This window comes from Carassius auratus, chromosome 33, assembly GCF_003368295.1.
Source record: "Carassius auratus strain Wakin chromosome 33, ASM336829v1, whole genome shotgun sequence".
In the NCBI taxonomy this organism is placed as follows: Eukaryota; Metazoa; Chordata; class Actinopteri; order Cypriniformes; family Cyprinidae; genus Carassius; species Carassius auratus.
This window is the reverse complement of record NC_039275.1, coordinates 4,362,927-4,370,838: the sequence shown is the minus strand read 5'-3', so window position 1 is coordinate 4,370,838 and position 7,912 is coordinate 4,362,927.

The following is a 7,912-nucleotide window of genomic DNA, read 5'->3' as shown; positions in this document are numbered from 1 at the left end:
TGTGATATATAGTGATCTCATCAGTATTTAGACATTTTTAATTTATAGTTTGCCCAAAAATGAAAATTCTGTCATTTATGGTCCCCACTGACTCTTATGTATGTATGTTTTCATGCATGTGTAACATCCACCTTTTTCCGAGGAGCACCATCATGATGGATTTTAACTTTAGTTTGGATGCTCTCATGTTCCGTTCTCCATGTTAAAATGGACCAAAACAATTGAAGTAATTAATTAAACTCACATTTTTTTAATAACTTAATATAAACACATGCGAAGGGTTGAGCTGTAAACACCAGAGACCGGAAATCTTACGTTTTTTCCATTTTGAGGCAGACAAGTCTTTCGTGTTCATGAAAAAAGGTGGATAGTATTGGGGGGTGGGTGCTTTGGAGTTCAGTGGGGACTAGCAACTGTTTGATTACCTACATTCTTCAAAATATCTTCTTTTATGTTCAAAAGAAGAAAGAAACTCAAACAGGTTTGGAACAACTTGAGTAAATGATGACAGATTTTCATTTTTGGGGTGAAGTATCCCTTTAAATCACACTTGTCTGAATGCCGTTGAATTAGATCCAGTGGGATGTTGACTTCATTTTTGTTTAATGTCTTTGACAAAGCTGGCAATTTGGTGATTTTAGTTACTATATGTAGACCTAGTCAGTTCTTCTCATTTTTGCACATGTGCCCTACTCAAAGGAACCACGCAGTTCATTACATAACCTTAATATTTTCCTTTGATGCAAAAGAAAATTAATTCAAAATAATTTAGATTATTTCCTTTTTTTATACACACACACACACACAAATTTTATTACTAAATGTATTTTTTAACTATAAGATAAGACAATAATTAACAATACAAGCCTACTGCTTTTACTAAATCCAAGCCACCTTTCACACACACATAAACCTTGGCTGCAGTCAAGGGGATCCCAAGTCATTTTAATAGATGAACTGTTTGCAATTTATGTGAAAAATAGTAAAGATATCAGGTTTTTTTTTTGTTTTAGGGAGTCAGCTATTAATAAATCAACTAGCAGATGATACCACCCTGTTTCTTGGCGAAGAAGAGCAGATTCCACGTGCCGTTAATCTGGTGTCTCATCGGTTTCTCAATAGCTTCTAGTCGACAAATTGAATTTAAAAAAGCGTGAGCTGATGGCACTTCATAATCACACTGGATCTCAATTGTTTAATATTCCATTAAAATATAGGTTAAACGTTAGGAACTGTTATTACTTAAGAGAAAAAAAATATTTGGTTGATAATATGACGAAACAAACTTACAAACATTTTAAATACGTGGTTAGAGATATCTGTATATTTGGCAGAATTCTCATACAGAAATCTGAAGCACTTTCCAGGTTGATTTAACCAGCATTTTCTTTGAGTATCTGATACATGACATTTATCAAACTCAGTATACATTTATTTGGAAAAACAAGCAGCATTATATAAGAAAGCCAGATGTGGTGAAGTGAGTCATTGAGGGAAGGTTTAACAGAATTGATTTCGATGTAATGAATGGTAGCCTTAAGCAGAGATGGCTCCAAGACTTCCTCATAGCAATAAACATTCTGTTCGGTTTAGCTTCTCTTCTAAAATCAAAACATTTGAGCCGTCAAAATTAAACAAAAACACAACTTTTCCCCACATAGTTGTTCTTTGAGTAATAATAGTGTATCCTTATTAAAAGGAAATTTGCTATTTTTGAGGACTGGATGGACAAAGGTATCTGGTCCATTGTGCACATTATGACAGTAATTTCCTTAGTTATGATTATTTTTGTGAAAAATACAATATTAATTGTACTCAGGAATAATATGTGTCTTTGGTGAAAGCTGTTCCTTGCTGGTTTGGTTCAGTTTATTAAAGGTGTGATACCAAGATCAGGTAATCTAATCATCTCTGGGAGCAGAGCGGTAAGAATAAGGTTTTAAACACACTGATCTTCCCTTTTAAAGTAAAGAAGAGACCCCTTGTTTCGGATTCTCCCGAAGATAAAGTGGTTTGAATAAGAACAAGATTTCTCCAATTCTACCAAAAAGTATAGATTTTTAATTATTTACGATATTTATCCCTGTAATGAGTTAATTTGGCTTGCAATCAGTGCACCTCATTACACAGAGTCATTGGAACATCTGTTTTAAATATGCAAATTATTTTTAAAAAAATTCTGGGAAGACTTCTATGCTACCTGACTTTGATTTTAAAACTGTAAAATATAGTTTTTTCTTGGAATTGTAATGGTGAATTTTGTGTTAATAATACTGTGCTTTTGACCAGGTCATTCATAAATAAACCCCACTTTTCCAGAAATATTTAATTGTATTCTTCATATCCTTAAAACTCATGTGACATAAAAAATAAAAATAAAATAAACTGTGTAATCTTTTACATTTATTTTTTGATGATTAAGGTCCTTGTATAGTATTTATTTATTTATATATATTTCTTTCTTAAAGTTCTGATTATGTTTATTTTGTTTATATGTATGTCTTTGTTGTGCTGCTATTGGACTTCTTGGAAATGTATTAAGAGTTTTATTATTGCTGTTTACTTGGTATTTTTTATGTTCTTTCAAGTAATAAAAAACAAAAACAGCATGGCTGCAGTTCACGTAGGTGCTTACGTCATATGAGAGAACGCGTGAGCGCGCACGTGCCATATTTACCTGACTCTGGAGCACAGGTAGTACTGTTGTAAATAATGTGTAAGTTTCATACACAGACCGATCGTTTCACTTCATAAGACCTTAATATATTTTCAGGAACATTATATATATTTTCATTTTTTGCGTTTTTGGATCTACTTTTTCTTAACCCTCGACTTTTATGAATCATCAAAAACCGTGGTTTGGTTTCAGCTGAATCTTTTGCACTGTTCCTGCATAGAAGGAAAACTACATGCTGGATGTCCTGAGGGTGAGTAATAAACAGCAAATTATTTTTTTCTTCTTCTGACAATGCTGTGTCAATGCATTGAGAATGTTTTGCTCTGTAGCGCATTTTGGATAATTTTGGAAAATTCATAATGGAGTATTGGCTTCATACTGCATAAATGAAGTAGTATGCTGTTTTGAACAGCCAAAGTGTTCAAACTCTGTGTTATGCTCACATTAGAACAGTAGGAGGTGTTGTAGGTCAGAGAAAAAGACACATCTGGACCTGTGGCTCATTATAATGTATTTGAAGAAAAAAAAAAAAAAAAAAAAAAAACTAATTATGAGTCGATTGAAAGTCAAGGTTGTGCAATATTATAGTACTAAATGATTACCATATTCAAAAACCAAATTACCATGGTACTATATCATTGTAAATCTCTCTCTCTCTCTCTCTCTCTCTCTCTCTCTCTCTCTCTCTCTCTCTCTCTCTCTCTCTATATATATATATATATATATATATATATATATATATATATATATATATATATAACTTTCTGTTCATGTGTGCTCATTTGAAGCTAGTTTTACTGAGGGAGAGCATGAGGCGATTTCATCCTCCCACATGAGAGGGCTTCTGAAAAGGGATGCAAATGTACACAAGCTCCCATTTAAAGTTCCTGTCGGATGATGTTGAGCAGGCTCTGTCTTCCCCCGCGGCACCAGGACTACACTAATGACCCTGACAAGTTTTTCAGTTCTCCTCCGCTGTCTTGTGGCAAGAGCCCATTAGAGATCATCACATGACTGGCTATTGTCTGATCTTCTGTATACATAATTAATTTTTTAGCAGTGGAGCTGTACGACAGGGCCGTATTTGCCTCCAGTATTGATTTTTAAAGAGCCATTTTGGCCTTTAATGAGCACAGTTTGCTCCTGAACCATTCAGAAAACACAGCATGTTGTTTGTTACTGAATTGCAGTTAATTGAGGTAAATTCTGAATCTGGACCAAATTGGTTGTTCATCATGAAATCAAAACAACTTGAAATTCAAAATTGCACTAAATAATTAACAATGATCTGTACTGATATTTTAGGATCATTGAGATGCCATTATAGTTTATATATTTTATCTTGAATTAGTTCTTTTAAATGTTTTTAGTAATTTTGTTGTGTTTATTAATTGTATTTTTTATATAGGCCTTTATAAAATCCCTTTGAATTTTTCTGGACTCAATTTCGATGGTTAAATTAAACGTAGTAGAAAAAAGAAATCTTAGCAGTCAATCAGTATGTCTAATCACAATTTTCACATAGTTTAGAAATGTTGTTTTTTACTAATAATCAAATGAAGACACAAAATATTAATAAAGGCAAACTCAATGGAGATGAGAAATGTTGCCTTGAAACTATATCAGAAATAAAATACTTGTATATATATATAAATTCTGAGGTTGATGCATTATAATGTTGATCTTTGTTCAACCTTTCTATAGATAAAAAACATCTGCAGTGAAAGTGATGCACATTTTCACGTGTTTCCACAATAAATCTTTGCTTGATTTCTGGTGCTGTACAGCTGCACAGTAACCACCATATGTACCGTACAGTAATTTCAGGAAACGTTTCTGCATTAATGTGCATGGAGGTATAAAGTGTAGATGTGTTGTGAATGATTGATTTCTGTAAACACATATTTTGTATACATAAATACCATTTTCAGAATCCTTGATCATCAGTATGAAGGTAAATGATTGTCTTGGATCTAAACACACGATCCTTTGAGCGAGGGTTGGACTTTTAAGCAGACATTTTCATGTTGCCATGTTTCTGTGGGCGATGGCTTTCTCATGTGCACTATGTTTGGAGCGGCTCTCACGCAGGCCTGAATGAAGCGTATCTCAGTCCCGTGAGAACGCTGTGTTATTCAGACCCAGGAAATGTGCAACCTTGGTGTGTCAGGCCAGTGACAAATTCAAGACAGACTTGTATGAAAAAAAAAATACCCTTCAGATATGCAAAAGAATTAATGTCAGACAAAAATAAACATTTAGGCATGGTTTCACAGACAATCATAGTTCAATTAGGACATTAATAAACATGTCTTATAAAAAACCTTACTGTGTCAATGTCAAGTTTATTTCAGTTCCAACAGCTGATGCATTTTAGTCTGGGACTAATTTTAAGCATTGTCTGTGAAATCAAGGGACAATCTTTTTTATTATTTATTATTATTTATAATTTGCATGTCAACACATATTGTACAAAGTTGCTGTTTCGCAAACTAATGGATCTTAAAGATTTTTAATATTAAGACTTCACAAGACTTGATGCAGTGTGGAATACTACTTTTATTATGTCTTTGATCTGTTTTTGATCTCTGTTGACTTTTATTCAATGCAAATAAATTATTGTTAATTTAATAAAAAAATCTGTCATTTAACCAGTTTTTTTTTCCTGTACTACACTATACTACAATAATAATAATAACTAGAATTGCCTAGAATTTGCCATGGGGCAAAAGAGCCACAGTACTTGTGTGCCCAACATTCTTGAGCTTGCTGTTTTCTTTTCTAATAAAAAAGCCTAGGCTATGATAACAGCTACGACAGGGTTGTCTAGCTGGATGCGAAATAAGTTCTGCCTATTTTCCCCATGTTTTCTATTTCACAGTCCTGTCACCGTCACGTTGTGGGCAATGACACACAAGGTAACCGAAACAATGTGGTTTAAATCAAGTTGATCATAAGGGGTCCAAGCACAATGGTTTGTATAGATGATGCAGTTACACAATGGACGTGTATCTTTTCAAGTAAATTATGAGTCCTTATGTGAGTACTATTATATGCACGACATGAAAATGGATAACTATCATAGTGTCCCTTCTTCACATTTTCAGTAATGTGTGATAACTTGATAAATATATTGGCATGAACAGATTAAATAGTATTTAGGAGATGATCGTTTTTGCATAATTACTATATTGGTTTTTATGAAAGTTTATAAAAAAATAATGAATAATGAACCCTTTTGGCACAAAGGTTCTTTAGGCTATTATTTTGTATTTGTAATTAAATTATTATTTATAGTAACACAATATCACATTTTAATCATCCTGATTTTTGGAGAAAAACTGAAATGGCACTCTTCGTGTGATATTGATTAACTACATAAAATGATATAAATATATACATTTTCTAACCCCCATATCTTGAATTTTGTGATCATTCACATGCATTCATAAATAGCTACATTTGAATACACCGAATAATGCAGTGAAAGAACGCACTCAAAATGCTCACGCACACTAGTATGACTTCATCATGTAACTTTACATTAGTCTAAATGCGTGCAGTGCACTTTTTAAAATGATTCGCGATCCCCAAACTGACTCAAATGATTCGCGAACCGGCTCCGAACTCCCAAACTGACTCAAATGATTCGCGATCCCCAGACTGACTCAAATGATTCGCGATCCCGCTCCAAGCTCCCGAACAGACTCAAATGATTCGCGATCCCGCTCCTAGTTCCCGAACTGACTCAAATGATTCGCGAACCGGCTCCGAACTCCCGAACTGATTCGCGATCCCGCTCCGAACTCCCTAACTGACTCAAATAATTCGCGATCCCCAGACTGACTCAAATGATTCGCGAACCGGCTCCGAACTCCCAAACTGACTCAAATGATTCGCGATCCCCAGACTGACTCAAATGATTCGCGATCCCGCTCCAAGCTCCCGAACAGACTCAAATGATTCGCAATACCGCTCCTAGTTCCCGAACTGACTCAAATGATTCACGAACCTGCTTTGAACTCCCGAACTGACTCAAATGATTTGCGATTATTATATCTCTCTTATTAAAATAATGCTTATGTGTCTGACTGTACACCTTAACCGTAATAAACAAGTCGCTAACACTTTAAAATACGGTTCATTAGTTAACTACATTAATTAACATTAACTAATAATGATCTGCATTTTATACATCAATTGTTCATCTTTGTTCATGTTGATTTCCACATTTAATAATACTTTATTAAAATCTTGTTAATAGTAGGCCTAGTTAATGCACTGAACTAACATGAACAATGAACAGCTTTATTTCTATTAACTAACATTAACAAAGATGAATAAATGCTGTAACAAATGTATTTCTTACTCATTGTTAGTTCATGTTAGTAAATACACTAATGTTTAATAAATGAACCTTATTGTAAAGTGTATGAATGTTGTTCTCCCGAGGCATGCTGTCGCACATCTGACAAGCCACCATGCGCAACAGAACACTCGCCGACAAATTGTGCTTGATAGTCATTTCCGCTTCGATTCCTCCCAGTCTCGTTGGTACTTTTGAATCCACTTTTGTTTCAGCGCTGGACGCTGGGGGTTATCTGGAGCAGCCTCCGCTATTCTTTCAAACCCCGTCCCGTATTGATTCAAAACGGGACGCGCTATTTTATTCTCAAATACGGGACGATTCCGTATTTTAAGGGACGGGTGGCAACCCTAATTGGCTTAGTTCTCTAATTTCATAACATTTATTGAAATTAATGTAAACCAGATCACTCTCTCACTATTTGATTACTCTAGTCTTTATCCACTCATCATCATCATCCACCAATCAGAACACACGAGAACTCTTTGTTTCAGAGTTTTCTCTGAGGTGGTCGGATCACATTAGATTGTGGTTAATCTTGCAGATCATGACTTATATCTATTGTTCCTCTCCCTGCAGTTTGGTAATATAAAGATTTCTCCTTTGAAGTCCAACCTCTTCTGTGGGTTTTATTGTTTTGGGTCTGAATTTGGGCTCCTGGGATCTTAAAAAAGAAACATTTTCAATCTCCAAGATGAACGTTATGACAACACACTCTTAGAAAAAAAAGGTTCATTGGGGTTCTATATAGAACCATAGGGTTCTTTACTCAACTCCAAAGAGAAAAGGTTCTATAATGACAGGAAAGAACCCTTTTGGCTCAAAGGTTCTTTAGGCTATTATTCATTCATATATTACATTATTCTGCA